Raw genomic sequence first — 14460 nt, 5'->3', positions numbered from 1 at the left:
TATATATATACACACACACATATATACATACACACAATACCTTTATTTTATTTTATGTGGTGCTGAGGATCAAACACATTTTCTCATCATGCTGGGCAAGTGCTCTACCTCTGAGCCACAACCCAAACCCAGCAGTTGTCTTTTAGTAAACTTATTGCTACAATTTTTAGCTGTACAATCTTGAAGAAGTCATTCAGCCTATCCGAGCTTCTGTTCCCCATCTGAAAAATGAAAATAAAATCATCATCTAAAGCATATAGTTCTACTGCGGATTGAATTATGTCTCCCTGCTAAATTCATATGTTGGAGGACTATACTCCAATGTGACTATCTGGGGAGAGGATCTTTAGAAGATAATTAAGGTTAAGTCAGATAATAAGCAGTTGATCTGATAGAACTGTGGCATTATAAGAAGAGAAAGTTATTGTCCTTTCCATCCCCCTCCCCACACACAGGCACCTAGGAAAGGCTTTTTGAGCACACAATTAGAAAGAAGCCCTCTGTAAGCCAGGAAAATAGATCTCACCAGAAACTGAATTGTTTGGCTGCTTAGACTTCCCAGCCTCCATAACTGTGAGAAAATAAATTTCTGTTGATTAAGCCACCCAGTTTAGAGTGTTTTGTTATGGCAGGCTCAGCAGACTAATACAGTTGCCATAAGGATTAAATGAGGCAATTTGTATAAATGTGTGGCACAAAGCCAGAACCCCAAAAGTAATTATTTTTATTCTTATTTTTGTCCTAAACAGCTATGGAAAGCAAAACAAATTCTTTTTCTGAATAAAGTTGGTGAGAAAATTAAAGATAGCGTGGAGGACCTACCACAGCACTTTGGTAGACAGATTCAGTATTTTCCTCTTAATTTAAAATCACTGCATGTACCTGCTTCTTAACTACTATGTAAACTCCCTCATCATAAGAGATCATGTTTTAGTCCTTTCTATATTCCCATTCTATAGTCCCAAAATACCATAGATGTTAGGCACAAACATTAGGTGAATAAATAAATGGACACACAGCCATACCTATTAGGTTTTGGAAGGCTTCTGGTCAGAGAGCTTGCTTCTCTCATGTAGAAACCTAAGGGTGATCTGATCTTACCCTAGGCTCTCTAGCTGACATGAAGCTTGCTGTCCCCCAGCCACAGAAAACAGAATGCCTGTGACACTGAGCAGAGAACAGCCAATTATAATTGCCAGGAGCCTTTTGCAACTGACTTTGAGCTTTCTGCATATGGAGGCCTAAAATTTGCAACTTTTGTCACTTACTTGAAGATATAACATGCCCCTACGCAGAAAATTTCCAAACAATGGTAAAAGATCATATTAGTTCATTGCTAACTTTGCAAGGTAGGTCTTGGATTTATCATATTTACCATCTTAATCTGTTACTTTGAGTAAAATGTCTGTAGCTGTTTTTCACAGATCTGTCTCAGAGCTGGTGGGCAACTTATTAGGAATGATTGCACCAAATGATTTTAAAAATCTTTTGGAAGAGCAGAAGCCAACTGAGACACTTATTGTTTGTATATGTGTATAGTTAAATTATTCTTCTTTCTGTGAAGCAAAGTTAGGTTTGGAATGGCAGGTAATAATAAAGTTGTAGCGACTGAACTTGATAACATAATGCAAATCTTTTAAAAACAGAACTTATTTGTAATAAAGCAGACATTTCACAACATTTCAGAAAAAATACACCAGAACTCAAGGGGTACAAGAGAAGGAGGGAGGGAAAAAAAGGTGGAAAAGATGAGGCAAAAAATGGAGAGAGTGAGGCAGAGAAAGAAGCAGATAAGGAGGAAGGGGAGGGGAAAGAAAATGATAGAGGGAGGAAGAGAGAGAGAGAGAAGGAAAGAGGAAGGGAAGGAAAGTGGGAAAGAAGAGGGTTAGAGGGAGGGAGAGATGGGCTAGGGTGTGGGGAGAGATCATTAGTATGGCAACTGTAGTTTCATAAGAAAAGCTGTCCATTTCTAGAAGAAATATGATGTATGACCTGGATACATGAATGTTTTTAACTAACAGTAAGAAGCAGATTTTACCAGAGCCATTCAAATTCTTCTGCTGGGTTTCCCATGTAATCCATGACAAATGTGTAAGTATGTAATAACATAAATAACAACAGCCACAGCTAACATTTATCAAATGCTTATTACATGCTAAGCATTTCACAAAAGTTAGCACATTTAATTCTCACAACAACCTTATGAGATATGTACTACCATCTCCAGTTTGCAGAAAGGGAAATTGAGGCTCAAGGAGGTTGTATAAAGGATCCAAAGTCAAACAGTTTAGGAGCAGAGCCCTGATTTGAACCCTTATTTGGCAACACAAAAGGAACAGTATATTATATTGCTTCTCACCTCATGTACTGATAGAGCTGAGGTTAGGAGTAGTTTTTGTCTGCTTTCCTCCATTCTGACAGTGATTTTATAAATAGATCAGGCTTTTCTTTTTTACATTTGAAAAGATGCAGCCTCTTCAGTTTGCAGACCGTTTTGATAAACTTGGATTATACCTTTGTCCATTTCCATTAAGTATGTGGAGGTGGGGAAAGGGGGGAAGATGGAGGGCAAAACAAGGTTGTCAGAAACTGGTTTGGGTGCACAGCTTTGTGACTGGGTGCTGCACCACACATCTCTTTCTGTTCCACATGCTTGTATTATACAGACCCAAAAAAAACAGGGCCTGCAATAGGGAGAGCAGAGGCTAAAATTTCCTGGGAGCACCTGATGCCTGCCCAATCGGAAAACAGATGGAAGATTGGGATTTAGGGCTGAATCTGTGGCTACTTCCAGCCCTTCCAGGTAAGAACCCTCCGTTTATATAAGAGCTTGTTCCACTGAAGGGTGCTGGCTCCTCCTGCAGGCTTGTCTTGGGAATGACCTCCGTTTTCGTTTCTGCCTCTCTCTGTTCTTCCATCTGGGATGGAAAGATCCACCGCAGGCAGTCACCCTCACCCTCCCATTCATGGCTCCCTCCAGGGGCAGAAGAAAGAATCACTGAGGCAAGGGCCTGCCCCCCTTCTGCTCTTGGCCAATTACTCTGAGCCTAAGCAGCAACCCTGTTGGAGAGAGGTTTGATGAACTATTCATCACACTCCTAAATAATTCATTTCCCTTTGAGAGCGAGCAGCCCACAAGGAGCTGTGAGGTTTTCTTAAGTTGACACCTTTTGAGAGATGAAAAATAAAGCAAAATCTCCCTTTAAGAGAAACCACAGTTGCTTTATATGCTTTTTCCTGCATCTCTCTTTCCATGGTATGGGGCTCTTGTGCTCTGCCCCATTCCTTGTGTTTGGTCTATTATTTTCTTTGCTTTTTGTTATTCAGAAAACTCCACTTTGTAGGATCTTCTGTGCAGACTCTCCCAGCATACCTTATCTTCCCTGGTCCCATGAGCTTCAGTGTACTACAACATACTTATCTTTAGGGTGTAGGAGCAAAAGAGCAGCACAAGCCTTTGTGTGTAGTGTGTGTGGGGGGGGGTGATTATGTCAAATGAGATGCACTCGGAACATTTCAGAGAGTTCAAGATCTCCCCTTTTGTTCTAACTTTGGCTTCCCTGACAAGGCTTCACTGCTTGCCATTCTGCAAACACCCTTTCTCCCCCTTTCCTGATATTTTTTCAGTGAAATTTCCTCAGCGCTCCCCTCTGGGCCAGCTAGGGCCAAACACATTGCATTATATGAAGCCTCTTTGCCTCTATCCCAGCCACCCCCATACTCCACATACCCGTTTCATATACAGAAAGCAGACAACAGGGGACTGTGAAAGATCACAGGCTCAGACTAATTATCTTCACTGGTGTTGGGCCTTGATTCCTCCTGCTGACCTTATAGCTCTGGGGCTCTGTCTGCACCCTGGCAATGATACGTGCCCCTCCCCATCTACCATACTGCACAGACAATGGAACCGAGGATTGCTGAGCAGAAATCCCCATGCCCCCACCCACACTGACCTTTGCCTGGTGTCTTTCTTATATCTCCTATCTGCAAATCTTTTAAAGAACACAACAGGTTCAGAAGCAGAGTTAATAAAAAGGGTTTTGGTAAAACAATTGAAATGACACATGCCTCCAAATAGTTTAGCCTTCAAATTCACCCTGCTTCGACAAAGCATCACACAAGAAAATAAATACAATTAGAAATTGTGCTTACTTAACAAGCAGAACTCCTCATTGATCAAGGTGAGCAAGCATGTAATTTAAGGTATTCCCCCCGTTGAAAAAATATAATGAGGAAATCCAGATTTCTAAATCGCTTTCTTTTTAGAGCCATTTGTTGTATTTCATTTCAAAAATGCTTCAACAATGCTTTGTTTCTGTATTTTTTTAAGACCAGGATTTAATTAGCAAAGTTGGTTGGTATACAACAATTTTCAAAAAGCTAGAGATCTAAAAGCACTTAGGAGTACAGACTATTGTTAGGGACTAAAGCTGTAGCTCAGTGGTAGAACACTTGCCTAGGGTGTGTGAAGCCCTGGGTTCAAGCCCCACCCCTGAAAAACAAACAAACAAACAGGGCACAGAGTATCATCAAGTATCCCAGGACTAGACTGTAGCTTAGGGTACACTATGAGCATATACAGAAAATTCTGATGATTGAAAAGTCTATTACCACCTCAATGATACAATTATACTCCAGCTCCAAAGTAAGGATATAATTTCACAGCAGCACAGAAGGATCAACAGAGGTTTAACTAATAAAAGATTTTACTTGTAATGGTCAATTTTTTTTAACTTGACAGGGCCACAGTGTACCCAAACATTTGGTCAAACATTATTCTGGGTATGTCATTCTAGGATGAGATTTATGTTTGAACTGATAGACCTGGAAAAGCAAATGGACCTCCCCAATATGAGTGGCCCCATCCAATTACTTGAAGGTCTGAATATAACATAAAGCCTGCCCCTCCAATAAGAGGGGATTCATCCTGGCAGACCTCTTGCAGGTCTGGATATCAGTCCTGTTCTTGCCTTTGGATAGGAACTAAAGCATCAACTTTTCCCAAGTATGGAACCTCCTGGCTTTCAGACTGGAACTTATGCTATTGGTTCTCCTGATCTACAGCCTCTAGTTTGCTAAGTGAAGATCTTGGTGTTTCTTAATTTTCATGATCATATGAGTCAACATGAGTCAACTACTTATTACACACACACACACACACACACACACACAATCTCCTATTAGTTTTGTTTCTCTAGTTAATGCTAACAAATATAGTACCTAAGTTTTAGATCAGTAGATCCCAAATTTTCATGATCCTACCTCATTAGGTAATTTTTTAGTATGCTTCATGAATAGTTGCATATTTGTTTTCAAAATATAAATATGTGTGTGAGAGAGATGGGAGGAAGCATGGTGAGAAGATTGGTACTCATCTGTGAGAAACAGAAGAGACTTGACACATTTTGACTTTGCTAGTAGTAGCTGTGTGATCTTGGGCAACTTATTTAACTTCTCTGTACATCAGATCCCTCATTTGTAACATGGGTGCCCTAAGAGTGTTATTACACTATTATTAACATAAGGAATTTTGTGAGGATTAAGTGGCTTAATATATGTAAAGTGCTTAGATCAGCATCTGGCACATGCACAGTTACATGAGTGTCATCATGAAATTTTATTACAGATGTTACAATGCTAGACAAAATTAATGTGTAAGATACATTTAATATAAGAAGAAAGCTTACTGTTATACCCCTATATTCTCTTCAGAGACTACTGGATACTGAAGCTGTCATTTTACTGTTCTCTCTGCTTTCATTTGTTAAAGTTTAATGTTCAAAAAGGCAAAATTATGACTCTCATGGACATATGCCAAAGATTTTGGTAAATTCATTAACTAATGCAGGAACAAGTAATATTTTAAAACTGGAAAGAACATATAAGAATATTTATGTTATGTTAGAATATGATTTCTGTGTTAGTATAATAGTTAATATCCAAGAAGGTCATATTGATAGCCATTGAAGTTGTTCATTACAACAGAAATATCAAAAAATTATTTGCTTCTCTACTAAGCTATGATCTATGAGTTAACCTCTGTCTTGACAGAGTTGTAAAATAGTCCAAATAAGAGAAAATCAAGCCCAGTCAGTACTGTACTGAAAAAAGGCTTGATAATCTGTTTTGCCTGGCTTTAAGTTTTGGTTAATTTTTCTGACACATCCTTATTCTTCTGTGTACAGACTACTATTCCACTACTATTCCACACATTAGCCTGGATGAACATTTTAAAACATGTACAGGGTCAAAAATTAAAATAAAGACTCTTACTATAAACTTTAGAGCTCTGTGTGACTTGGCCTAGCTTCCTGACCTCAAATCCTAGTACTGTGTCAGCCACACCGTTTCCCTGCACTGGCCACATGTCATTTCCTGAAACACACTAAACTCATTCCTACCTCAGGACCTTTGCAAGAGTTCTTCCTTATGTCTATAACCATCTTTCTCCAGATCTTCCTTTGGTAGTCTCCTTGTCATCATTTAACTATCACTTCAGAAAACTAAGTCACCTACCTCTTCACTCTCTTAGCTTTTTCCATTTCTCTTTTATTTCCTTAATAGCATTTGTCACTGTTTCTGTTTGCCTATAAGTTTATTTATTTCTCCCATTAAAAAGTAAATGGTCTAAAGGCACATAGTTTATCTTGGTCATAGATATGTCTCCAACAGCACACATAATACTAGATACATAATATGTGATCAATAAATATTTGTTCAGGTCACTGACCTGAAATACATTCTCAGTTCCAGCCCTGACTTTTTCATTACCTGACAACTGTGTGGCTTTGGAAAATTCTTTCTCTCCCTTGAGCCTCAGTTGTACAATTTAAAAGATGATGGTGGGGAATTGAATCATCTCTAAAGTACTTACCAGCCTATAATACAATCAACAATCTTATCAATTGATATATATTGCAGTGACTTTCCAAAAGGAGAGAAAAAAATAGCACTCCTCCTTCTCCTCCTCTTCCTTCTCCTTCTCCTCCTCCTCCTCATCATCATTTACCACACAATTTGCATTGATTCAGACCCACTATTAGCCAGTCTCTGTGCTAGATGTTGAGAATACAGCAACTGATTTAAAAATACCATAATTAGGGGGTACACTCTATATATATGCAAAGCAAAAAATAATATAAAGTACTATATTGAGTTCCAAAAGAATTATAGCAATCATAAATAATTTTGATAGCTAGAATTTATTGAGATTCTACTATGTGCCAAGCATTACTGTAAAAAATTCATACACACACACACACACACACACACACACACACACCTGGGATATAGGTACTAGTGCTACTATAACTATTTGTAGATAATAAGTAGTATTGGAATGCAGAAGACCTTCTTGACAACTGAGTTCACCAAAATAAAAGATATGATTTAGATAACCAAGGAAGAAAGATGTGAGTATAAGAAGGAATAACTTAAGCCAACATATTAATGGGAAATACATACCACCATTTCAGGGCAGAAGGAGTCACTAGTGTAAAGTAGCTTGGTGAAATTGAAGAGAGGAGTTGGACAAAGAAAATGGCAAACGAATTATGGAAGGGTTTGAGTGCTATGCCAAGTTGTAGGGCCCTGTTTCTGTAGATATTGGAGATGTATTGAAGTTTTCTGAAAGTGTTCAGAATTACTATCTAATAAAATCTGTAGGGCGTGGCTGCCCACTTCCTGGTCTTGGGGCCACACATGTGGCTGGGACAGCTCCTGGTGATCAGCCAGGAGACAGTGCTGTGGGTGGTGACGGAAAAGGCGGGCCACCTCCAGGATAGGTCCGGGACTCTTCCGCCCTCATGGACAGCTTGTGCCTTCCCTTACAGACTATGGGATGGGTGTACACGTGAACTTGCTCCACCCCTCTGACCTTTATTCTGATTGGCTCCTGTGCAGTATATAAACTATGTGTACTTCCTCAATGAATGAGATCCTGCTTTGACTGTTCTCCCTTACACGTCTGATTGCCCTCCCGCGAGGGAGGGCTGGGTGTGGGCGGCCAGTCGACCTTTACCTTTCTTGGCTCCTCTTGGTGGGGCGTGCTTTTCCCGCTTCTCCCGCTGGTCAGGAGGAGAGGGGGCCTAAAAACCCCAACAAAAATCCACATGGCAATTAAGAGGCTGTCACTAAAATCCAGGTGTGATGTGATAAAAGATTCATATTAGGGTGTTTACAATACCAGAGAGAGAGAGATTAGGGATATAATAGAAATTAGAGGAAGAATTAACTGTAATCAATGACTGGCTTGATTTTAGATGTCAATGCCAAGATGGATATGACAAAGATGACCCCTGTTTTCCAGTTTAGGAGATTTTTGACAGAGATAGGAAAGTCTTGAGGTGTGAAAGATAAAAATAAAAAGTACAGGGAGCTGGGGTTGTGGCTCAGGGGTAGAGCAGTCACCTAGCACTCATGAGGCACTGGGTTCGATCCTCAGCATGACACATAAATAAATAAATAAAATAACGCTATTGTGTCTACCTACAAGTAAAAAAAATATATTTTTAAAAGTGAAAAGTATGGGAATACTTTAGAAACATTTATCATTAACAGAAATATTATCCACAGAAGACTTATAGTATGACACATCCCAAGTTAACTCTGAGTTAAACTCAAGAAAGTTAATAGGGTCTGCATCATCTAATGGTTGTGAAACATTAAGTGAAAATTCTGTTATGATCACTTATAAACATAGAAAAATCCCACTTGGTGAATGGTTTATATTCTCTGCTTAGTTGAAAATTGTGAAAAGCTACTTGAAGTTGACCAGAACACAGTGGCAGATGAGAATGATAAACACATGGTATGATGGGTAACTTCCATTTGCCCTTCTAGAGCCACTCCAAGCCTTAACCTTGCTCTCTGCCTTGCAAAGCTGACCTAAATGCACCTTATCAATTGGCTCCTTACCATGATTTCTGGGTAGACTTGGCCAACCATGAGCCCAGTACAAGACCAAAGGGAGGAGAAAATAAGGTCAGGGAATTTAATGCTGAGAGGTTGCACTGGCCTGTTGCTCTGCTCCTCTACCTAACCCAAAAGTCACTGCCCCTCTTATGTCAGTTTTATGTGCAAGGCCCTCTCCTTCTGGGTGCCAACAATTGCTCCCTCCTCTTACCACTTCATCTTAGAGATACTAATCTCTCCTCTTATCCCTTTGGCTTAGAGATAAGAGCTTGGCTCTCTTTTGCTATTGCTATGCGACTCCTTGTGGGTCCCTTATACCCGTACCTCTATAAAGAGTTGCTTTATGAATAGACCCTGTTCAAATTATACTAATCTGATTATGTCATGTTCTCCTTTGGCATATCCTGACTGACGCACTTAGGAAGTAGTTTTATACAAGTAGTATATAGGTTAGAGCAATATAGTGCTTGGTTAAGAGTTTGATTTCCAAAGTCAAACTAGGCCGTATTTCAATCACAGACCTACCACAGATCTGTGATTTGGACAAAGTTTCTTACTGCTGATTCTCAGTATCCTAATCTACAAAATAGGAGTAATGCAGTATTTACCTCACAGTATTATAAGAATTAAATGAGATAATATATCCAACATGCCTGGCACAATGCCTAGTATAACATAAGTACTCAGTAAATATTAGTTATTCACATACTTTTTATAGTTCATAGCAACTGCAGAGGTTGAAAATACATTTTGAAAATTCATTAATTAGGGTCCTGTTTACAACTTCATTGTTAAGTCTAATTGCTTGTTTGAAATAGTCTCCTGACTTCATTAAAGTAATTATTGCCTGTCAGTAAATGATGGGTTTAAATTTCTGCACATATGCTAGAATTTTACACATCTTGCACTTCACAGCAGGAACCCAGTCTTAGTCAACACTTTCTTGCTTTGACATCTGCACTCAATGCATAGGGTCTTACTTAAGCAAACGCATAATTATCCTTCAAAATAAAAGTGTAAACAGGATCGTGGATCTTTGATTTGTTAACTTGCTCCCTTAGTGTGAACATTCTAGTTACATTATCTGCCTTGTACTGTCAGCATTACAGCAAGTCAGTAACTCATGGTGCAAAATAAGGAACTAGAACTCCAAGAGACGAAGGCATGGCTAGATATACAGGGGAAAGGTCCAGGTAAAAGAGCTTCTCAGCCCTATGAATTTACTCAAGAGCCCATGTTCAGGACAAAGTTTGGAATCAGAAGTCAAGCTCTCAGATCTTCAAAGCCATACAAGGATCAACAAGTGAGAGTCAGGAAATATATCTGATATTTGAGAAACATGTATTCAAACCCTACTATGCACAAGAATTCATAGTAGGTAGCAAAGGAGGTAGGTACAGTGGACATAGAAATAAAGATAGACAGATATCTGACATCCAAAGTCTAGGCAAACATCCTGAACCAAAACCTTTGTTAGAATTAGCAAGTGTTCACATATCCAGACAATCAACTGAAGCAGAAGACAGAGAATCCTAATAACTGAAGCCTTGGTAACCAAAGCCAAGTCCCCCTTTGTAATCAGAGAGGCCCTTCTATGCTTGCTTTCTTTTTTTTTTTTTTTTTTTTTTTTTTCTGTGCTTCCTTTCAAGGCAACCTTCATTCTCCCAGAAATTGCCAGCCTCAAGCTCGCAAATGGAAAGAAACTTAAGACTTGCAGGTGGTTAGATGGAAGAATGATGTTAAGATGGGAATGATAACTGAATTCTGGCACACATATAAAAAATGTTCCAGTATAAAAAGTTCATGTTCCAAGTTCTCCTCAGTTCTGCCATAAGCCCAACAGTTCTGTTGCCTGTCTATTTTCGTTTCCCACATTACATTATTCATGGACAGGAACAGCCTAAGTCTGATAAAAATCAGATGACTTCCTCAACACCAATAAAATAAAGAGAGAAATATATGCACTGGGTTTATGAAGCTGCAAAGGGAAATGCTGGACACAATGTCTATAAATAAACTAGAGGTAAGTCTCCATTCAAAATAGAGAAAAACAGACACAGGCTGTAGATGCCAGAAAGCAGCAATGAACAGAAAGGAATGTGAGTTTTAGACTGTTGTAACCACCCAGCCCAATTTTTTATCATTATCCCAGGAACACCTTGGTCACAGGGAGGAGGAGAGAAGGAGTGAGAAAAGATGATGAAAGGTGGCCCTATTTTAAAACAAGTTTCCATAATATTAAAATGTACCAGATGGCTTTCTTAAAACTGCAATACATAAAAACTGTGAAACTGCCAGGCCAAAAGTGGAGTTCTGTTATCCAAATTGCAGAAGAATTTCACTTTTTCTCAAAGATAAGGGCTTTCCCAAATACATGTAATTAGTTAATCATTTGCATCTAAATGCTTGATGAAAATACAGTATCTATTATATTTCATCAAGGAATATATTCCACATTATATGTAATTTTCAAAGTAAATATGCCCTTATTTTGATTTTGAACATACAATTCCATCGTGTATTCTTGGATAGCCAAGGATTGACACATGACAGGCTGTGTTTCCCCAGAAGCTGAGACAAGAATATGAGTGTAAGTGGTATATTTGGGAGGTGATTCCAAGAAGCACTGGTAGGAAATCAAGGAAGTGTGGCATACAAGTAAGTCAGCATATATGAATTCCTGAGCAGGTCATCACTGTGGGTAACTGTGCTCAAACCCACCAGGGAACTCTGAGATACTACAGAGAGCTGGGGGGTTTAATCCATCAATTTCCCTCAGTACTTAGTTGAGGGCTGTTTAATTACCTGGAGGGAGAGGGTATTAACCCCCTAGCACAAATTCTATGAACTCTAGAGACCAAAAAAAGCACATAGGCAATGAGTGTCAGCTGAAAGTATTAGCTGGGTATGCCCAGAAATGGTGAATACCCAGGAGATAAGAATTGGGGGCAGGGGCATCAATAGTGTCTGATGTAACATATAACTTCCCTTCCTCCAATTATCTGAAGAATGAAAGGATAAGTTCAATAGCGTTCCAAGGCATCTTCTATCTTTTCAATTATATTAAGAAAACATGCAAAATTGTTGTAATTACTATAATATGCAAATATATGCACACAAATGCTAGAACTTAGAATTAATTCAAATTTCAAGAAGACAAAGACTATGGATGTCTGGAACACTCCTATAATCCTCTTGTTCTCCATGTGCCCAGTACTGTGTCTGGCACATAGAAGGTTTTATAATCAATCAACACTTGTTGAACCAATGAATAAGCAGGGAATCATAATCAAAAGAGCATTTAATTCAGTTCATGTTTACACTCCTCTGTAGTCTATTCATTCATTATAAACTATTCATCTACAATCTTTTGATTTAAACAGAAGTCTCTTCTCTAACAGAGGTCAGTGAATATTTTATGGAATCACAATACTCAGTGAGGGAAAGAACTCCTCTTTAAGCTAACAACTGCTTCATTTTACAATAGCAAGACAGACAGGTTCTTAATTAATTTGCTAATAGTTTTTTCCCTGTGTATGGTCATTAACTCCAGTTGAATCTTTAGCCATAACACAATGTGTGCATATATCTATGCCACATACAGATATATTTGCATACATATAAATAAACCATGCAAATAGGTTGATTTTATCTGTATCAATTTTCTTTTATGGTACACTCCCAAGTTTTGACAATTGGTTTAGCACAATTTAGCTCCAAGTACTTAAAATATTCTTGAATGTGAAGAACTAACATAATGCCTTTCTACAAGCTGCAGGAAAAAAGTTCACAAGAAAATTAGGGCAATTTTGCATAGCAACTTGTATATTTACATATCAACAATCCATTTAATGAAGAACACTAAAAATAGCAGATCTAGTATGTCCAGAAGCAGCAAACAAAACACATCCTGCTAAATTCAAACAATAGCAGAGGAATAAGTCTGGTTTGTGTTCCAGTATTAGAAAAAAATCCAATATTTCTTTAAAAATAAATACATAAAATCTTATGTCTTGCCTTCCCCAAACTAGGAGAAACTGTATGCTGATCACACAGGAAGTGGTCCTTATCTCCAAATCTCAGCTATAGTGAACTCACTTCTCTTCTGTAGTACTGTGCTGGTCCTGACAGGGAGTCAATTAGTCATCCAAGTGCCCAGTGTGAACTGCACACCAAACTAAACATCATTGAGGGAAGACAAAAGAAACAGGGCCCAGTCCCTGTCCTTGAAAGGATAGAGTCTGATTGCTTATAGAGGACACACATTTTAAAATAATACCAATCCTTAAAAATGCTCAAAAAGCAACATCAAGCAATGCCAATTAAGAGTGGAAAGAGGAAGAGTAAAAGGAATTGTGGTTGAAATGCAAAAACCCATAAAGTGAGTGGAAGGGAAAGTATATACTTATTGATAAATCTTAAAATAGTTGTTCTAGAAAAGGGATTACAAAACCAGTTGCCTCAGATGGAAGCAGTCTGTAGACCATTTGGCCAATGGAGTGTTCTTTTTAAAGTATGTTTTTGAATGATTGTAAGTTCTACAAAGCACTATTTATATCATCTCTGGTAATCCTACATATTTATAGTTACTTAAAAGCCTGGCCAGTGAAAACATGTGAATTTTCTCTTTCTGAACTAGAGACACCCTTTAAAACTTAGTAATAAGCCAGGCATGGTGGTGCACACCTGTAATTCCAGCTACTTGGGAGTCTGAGGCAGAAGTGTCACAAGTTCCAGGTCACCCTGGGCAACTTAGCAAGATCCTATCTCAGTAGCAGCATCCTTTGGTGTGTATTGTTATGGGTGTTGATTGTTATGGATTGAATTGCACCCCCCATACACATACAACCAAATTCTTGTATTTAAGCTCTAACCCCTATTGAGACTATATTTGGAGATAGGACCTTTAGGAGGTAGTTCATATTAAGTGAGGTCATAAGGATGAAGCTCTAATCAAGATTGGATTGGTGGCTTTATGTCAGGAAGTAGGAGAGCATGTCCATTCTCTTCCTTCTTCTCCCTCTCTCACCTTTCCTTTTTCCCCCTTTTCTCCTTGTCCCTCCCCATGCTTGCTCAGAAGAAAAGCCATATAAGGACAAAGTGATCATCAGAAAACCAGGAAGTAAATCTTTCCCAGATGCTGAAACTGTTGGCACCCTGATCTTGGATTTCCCAGCCCCCACCCTGTATTAAAAAAAATTTTTGTTTAAGTCTCTCCGTCTATGGCACTTTTGCTCAATCAGAGTAAGATACTGATACAAACGGTCCTCAAACCTCACTTTGTTCTGGACAGACATCCAAATTGCCTGGGATTCCCAAGGTATGTGAACTATTATTCCTTGATATTTTGTACCAAGCACTTCTGAAGATTTTAGTGAAAGAACCTAGGAAAAAACACCATCATACTTTTCAAATAAAAGAAGACAGGAAGGCATCAGGGGTCAGTGGTCACTGTCAAACTAGAGTGACCCAAGCAGCCTGGGTAGGGCACTGTGATGCTGAAGATAGAACAAGGTTCTTCTAGGCAAAAAGAGAGATGGGGGG

The 14460-nt window shown here is 38.8% G+C and overlaps 1 long non-coding RNA gene across 1 annotated transcript in view; it reads right to left on the bottom strand.

Annotated features, from left to right (window-relative positions):
- Positions 1–46: 46 nt before the first annotated feature.
- LOC125614383 overlaps positions 47–14460 on the bottom strand; it is a 47236-nt gene continuing 32822 nt past the window's right edge. Inside the window, exon 6 of the long non-coding RNA XR_007344987.1 lies at positions 47–221. This is a non-coding gene — a long non-coding RNA (uncharacterized LOC125614383). The remainder of the gene's footprint in view (positions 222–14460) is intronic.

Source organism: Marmota marmota, unplaced genomic scaffold (genome assembly GCF_001458135.2).
Source record: "Marmota marmota marmota unplaced genomic scaffold, marMar, whole genome shotgun sequence".
In the NCBI taxonomy this organism is placed as follows: Eukaryota; Metazoa; Chordata; class Mammalia; order Rodentia; family Sciuridae; genus Marmota; species Marmota marmota.
Note: the sequence above shows the minus strand (reverse complement) of the source record. Positions and strands in the feature narration are given on the sequence as shown.